At 37.5% G+C, this 6000-nt stretch overlaps 1 long non-coding RNA gene across 1 annotated transcript in view; it reads left to right on the forward strand.

Annotated features, from left to right (window-relative positions):
• Nucleotides 1-5108, forward strand: part of LOC120526884 — a 47306-nt gene extending 42198 nt beyond the window's left edge. Inside the window, exons 2-3 of the long non-coding RNA XR_005633213.1 lie at nucleotides 2928-3032; nucleotides 3877-5108. This is a non-coding gene — a long non-coding RNA (uncharacterized LOC120526884). The remainder of the gene's footprint in view (nucleotides 1-2927; nucleotides 3033-3876) is intronic.
• The last annotated feature ends 892 nt before the right edge of the window (nucleotides 5109-6000 follow it).

Raw genomic sequence — 6000 nt, forward strand, 5'->3', positions numbered from 1 at the left:
ACAAAGAGAAGATGTCACTGGAGGTTATTATTCCCCCCCAGCACGCTAGATGGCAGCTGCACTGGATATTGATACCCAGTGGGAAGCCAGCAGGGCATGCAGGGAATTAATTCCAGCAGAGCAGCCCTGCTGGGGTCACTGGGTACCGCAAGAGGGTGCTGCAGGGAGACAAGCGCCCTGCTGTAATGAACCTTCATATGACCCAGGAGTGCTTCCATGGGGCAGTGGCCCTGGCACCGGAAGTACTCCCAGTTCCTTAATAAAAGGGACCGTACTCCCTTACTCAGGTCAGTCGGAGCTGGGAGGAAGAAAGGCAACACTCAACTGGAGGAGGGCAGTGTTGTGGTAAGATTTGGAAGGAGAGAGAATTTTGTCTACTGGAGAAAGAAACCTGTGCTTTTGTGATACTTTGTGGTACTGTAGAAGGAATGGGGGTAAATCTACCACCCTTTAATTGCACCCGGGACTCTTGGTGTGTTTGTGTTTGGGGGTTTGGGCCATTGACTCCCTAGTTTTCTTCACAATGTATATATATATATATATATATATATATATATATATATATATATATATATATATATATATATATACTGCTCAAAAGAATTAAAGGAACACTTTTTAATCAGAGTATAGCATAAAGTCAATGAAACTTATGGGATATTAATCTGGTCAGTTAAGTAAGCAGAGGGGGTTGTTAATCAGTTTCAGCTGCTGTGGTGTTAATGAAATTAACAACAGATGCACTAGAGGGGCAACAATGAGATGACCCCCAAAACAGGAATGGTTTAACAGGTGGAGGCAACTGACATTTTTCCCTCCTCATCTTTTCTGACTGTTTCTTCACTAGTTTTGCATTTGGCTACAGTCAGTGTCACTACTAATAGCATGAGGCGATACCTGGACCCTACAGAGGTTGCACAGGTAGTCCAACTTCTCCAGGATAGCACATCAATACGTGTCATTGCCAGAAGGTTTGCTGTGTCTCCCTGCACAGTCTCAAGGGCATGGAGGAGATTCTAGGAGACAAGCAGTTACTCTAGGAGAGCTGGAGAGGGCCATAGAAGGTCCATAACCCATCAGCAGGACCAGTATCTGCTCCTTTGGGCAAGGAGGAACAGGATGAGCACTGCCAGAGCCCTACAAAATGACCTCCAGCAGGCCACTGGTGTGAATGTCTCTGACCAAACAACCAGAAAGACTTCATGAGGGTGACCCAAGGGCCCCATGTCCTCTAATGGGCCCTGAGCTCACTGCCCAGCAGCATGCAGCTCGATTGGCATTCGCCATAGAATACCAGAATTGGCAGATGCACCACTGGTGCCCTGTGCTTTTTACAGATGAGAGCAGGTTCACCCTGAGCACGTGACAGAAGTGAAAGGGTCTGGAGAAGCCATGGAGAACATTATGCTGCCTGTAACATCATTCTGCATGAGCAATTTGGTGGTGGGTTAATAATTGTCTGGGGAGGCATATCCATGGAGGGTCACACAGACCGCTACAGGCTTGACAAAGGCACCTTGGCTGCCATTAGGTATCAGGATGAAATCCTTGGACCCATTGTCAGACCCTATGCTGGTACAGTGGCTCCTGGTGCACGACAATTCCTGGCCTCATGTGGTGAGAGTATGCAGGCAGTTCCTGGAGGATGAAGGAATTGATACCATTGACTGGCCACCACACTTTCCTGACTTAAATCCAATGGAACACCTCTGGGACATTATGTTTTGGTCCATCCAATGCCACCAGGTTGCACCTCAGACTGTCCAGGAGCTCAGTGATGCCCTGGTCCTGATCTGGGAGGAGATCCCCCACAACACCGTCTGTCATCTCATTAGAAGCATGCACTGATGTTGTCAGGCATGTATACAAGAACACAGGGGCCATACAAAGTGCTGCGTACAATTTTGAGTTGCTGCAATTAAATTTTGGCAAAATGGACTAGCCTGCCACATAATTTTTTCACTCTAATTTTTGGGGCGTCTTTGAATTCAGGGCTCTGTAGGTTGATCATTTTCATTTCCATCAAACGATGTGGCATCCTTTCGTTCCTAACACATTACCCAGTCTATATCAGTATAGATATCCAGGAGGATTTCTTTTTCCCATTGAGATCTGATGTGTTTTCAAAGTGTTCCTTTAATTTTTTTGAGCAGTTTATATATATATATATATATAGTATATATAGTTTTGTATTTATTGCTGCAATAATGCATATAGTGCATTATTTTAACTGTGTTATATATTTGAATGTGTGCTGCGCTCTTTCCAGAATAGAAATGTACTGTGTCAAAATAAATTGAGTTGATCTAGCAATGTGTTATTTTAATACTTTTTTTTATGTCCATAAGGCAAGAGAAAGGCACCTAACCAAGGTGATTGTGGTCCTTGCAATCTTGTGGTAGTGTGCTATATAAATATTGTTTATTTGGGTAAGTTTTTCTTTTTCCAGTAATGGCATAATGGCATGCTTTCATCGCTCTCTGTAATGTCTTCTGGATTTAAACCAGATTTGCAGTGTTATCTTTGCTGCTAGCCCTTCAAAGGGACAAATGCTGTAATTTCAATGTTATATGTTTTTACTTTAATTAACATGCCATTGTGATAAACCAAAATGTGACATTTGAAGGGAGCTCCAGATGAATAATATCCACATTGATGTGCAGAGTTTTTACTATATTTAGTATACTGAATACCGCATGTTTTAAAAAGAGTTTCAATCATTACATTGCATAAAAGCATTAAAAGGGTGATGAAATTTGATGCAAGGCTTACTTGGCACAGTGGATTTAAAAGTAATTCTCAGTGTGTTAAATAAGACTAATGCCTAGCATGGAACAGTAAAATATTTTATCTGTAACTTTTACCTTAAACATTTATTATTTATTACTGCTGGGAGGCATTTTTAAGAACTTTATTTTGGCCTGCAGGTATTCTCGGTTGTAGCATCTGAAATCAAACAAGTCAGAAAAAATCAGATCAGTAGGGAATTTAAAAATATATGCAGAAAGTAGGAAGAACTCTGCACTATTGAGGTAAGTCGTCTCACTTTGGCTGAATACATGTAGAGCTTGCTGGTTGTGGTAGAGCATTACTGGAAGGGTAGCATCATATTGTACGAATAATTAAGGAATGTTTTTGGCCTTTTGAGAAGTGTTATTAAATATAACAGTAAAATTTAGCACTTTGAATTTCCTAACAGGCCATTTACAAATGCTACATTTTGATTGAAGAAGATGTGGCTCCAAAAGTGTATTCATGAAGACAGAGCCAGAGGCCATTCACCCTAAATAGAAGCTTTGTGTGCAGCAAAGACAGACAGCATCTTTATGTCAGGTTTTACTGTGTGCAGTTAGTTAGTCACTGCTTACTGATAACAAACCTGTGAAGTCTAAAAAAAATGAAGAACATAAAAGTAGAAAAGAAACTTTTTATGTACACAGAATCATTACATAATGAATGTGGAATTTCAAAGATGTTTTAATTAACTCATCTTCTGAATCTGCTTATTTAAATAAAGAATCACAAGAAGTCAAAATCCACCCTGATGGTAGCACAACAAGGTAGGAGCAAATTCTAGAACATGACACCAGTTTTTGAAAGGTCACACTCTTTCACATGCTCTCATAGTCAAATTATTCCCATCAATCAACATAATGTGCACAAACTGAGATTTGTAGAAAAGCCACAAGAAAAAGGGAAGAGTATATAAACTTCACAAAAACAGCCATTAGGCTGGTTTTAAATCTGAGCTTCATGGAGCTTTGAAGCAGCAATATAAATTACTGTGATGCCTTATTTTGCAAATACTCATTTATTAAGGTTATTGTATAGGCCTACTTTGACCATTAACAATAAAAATGTTTTGTTTTTTTTCAGGGTGACAGTTAATTTATTCCACTCCTCTCCCTGCCTCGGAGGCCTCTTGGCAGATAAGATCATTGTGTTCAGAGAGTTCTCCCCAGCTTCTCAATATGAAACATGCCTAGAAGATGACACCAGTCCTTATGTTCATTGTTGTTTGCAGAATGTGATACACGGTTCATAAAGATATTTTTTCAGAAAGAAGACACAATGAAATGTAGTAATCTTGAAAGGAAAAAAACAAATGTATCCCAGCTATCTACAGATCAGGAACAGGGTGATATGTACGGTACTGATTAGCTTCATATTTATTAGGCAGAACAATAAAATGTAGAGAGGATGCATGTGCTCTGTGAGTTAATTCTAATGGCTGATGTCAAGGGAAACTCCAAGGCTGGAAAAAGAAAAAGAAGACATTCACAAGAATCCTAATGTAACAAGTAATTTATATCCTTTAGCTGTCTGCTTCACTGACAGTAATGATTAGAAACCAGGATATTTTTGACATCAAATTTTTACACATGTAAAATGTATTATAATGTTATCTATATTCTTCCATTATAATATACTTTGTTGTGTAGTAGTAAATGCATTATTTTACTGTTCATATTGCAAACCATATTATGGTTTGACCATTTTTTTTTGTTAATTATCTTGGTCAAGTCTGCACAGTTAATAATCGAAGTCCACAAATGTACAGTAATCCTTCATACAAAAACAAGAAAGTATAGCTTATAATAAAACAATTATACATTTAATCTTAATTAGCAACTTAATATTACACAAAAGTAATGTTTTATAATTTCAACAGCAGGAATATATAAGCAGTGTAATGCTTTAAATAAAACATTATACAGTAATAAGTAATCGACATATAATTTAAATGCAAAGAGCAGGGCTGCAGGCTGCATTCCTTATTGCAAGCTGAAATCGTAGATTTAATCATGTTATGGCTACAGTGCCAAGTCATGTAAAAAGAACTTTCTAGACAATGTGTGAACCACTAATTACAGGCTCCAAAAAGTAAAGAAACCAAAGGTTAGGAAATGTAATGCCAAACACTGGCACAGATCCAGAAGTTCTCCACCTGAGGCAGTGAACATGGTAATTAACTAAGGTAATGTCAACACTTTGGCAAAAGATTTTAATAATGGTGTCTTTTTATCTTAATGTTTGATGCTATCTCTCTGTTTTTTCCTTCCTTTGTTTTACATTTGCTCATAATTGATCATATCCTCTGCTCACCTTTTAACTAACATGCCCTTAGGTTGGGTAACCTGCATGCTTGAAGAAGTGCTTATGTTTCATGTAGCTGCAAGCAGTAAGTGCTGTATGGTGTTCCACATCTTAAGGAATAGGGCTTTATCTTTATTCTGACAAGATTTAAAACATTATTTGTTAAAATAAAAAAAGCATTTGATCATACTTTTTATTATGAGTAATGTTAGGTTTCTCAAAACTGTGATCAAGGGCTACAAATTTGACAAATGCTGTATTTGCATTTTCTGTATTGACTTGTATCTTTCTAAATTATACTATTTAGATGTCATTAATGCATGATTTTCTAGAATAACTTAATTAGAGTACTTTTCAGAGTAAGATCTATTATGAAATGCTTTACATACCAAATAAAAACATTTAAAAATATATAGATCATTTACAATAAAGATGTAGCAAGCAAGCAAATTTTATTTATAAATCACATTTAAAATCAGCAATGTGTTAACCAAAGTGCCGAACATACAAAACCTAAAAGGCAAGGTGAAGGATAACAAGATTACAAGTTATATAACAATTAGCACAGATGCTTTTCAACAAAAAAGCAAATAAAACCAAGTAAAACAACATGAATCTAGCTGCACTTGAAAGCTATTAAAAAAAGTGTGTTTTGAGTATATATTTTAAAAAAGTAACAGAAGCAGTATTATTGAGAGGTAAGCTATTCCACAGTCTTAGGGCAGCTACTACAAAGTCACAATCCCCCTTACATTTAAAGTAGGATCAATGCACGTCTAATAATTGCTGACGTGAACATCTTAATGACCTGGCGGTGGAGTGTGGGCAGAGAAAGTCAATAATATAAGGTGAGGTCAAGCCATTAAAAGCTTTAAAAATGAAAAGTAGTAGCTTAAAATCAAT

This window comes from Polypterus senegalus, chromosome 3 (assembly GCF_016835505.1).
Source record: "Polypterus senegalus isolate Bchr_013 chromosome 3, ASM1683550v1, whole genome shotgun sequence".
Lineage (NCBI taxonomy): Eukaryota > Metazoa > Chordata > Cladistia > Polypteriformes > Polypteridae > Polypterus > Polypterus senegalus.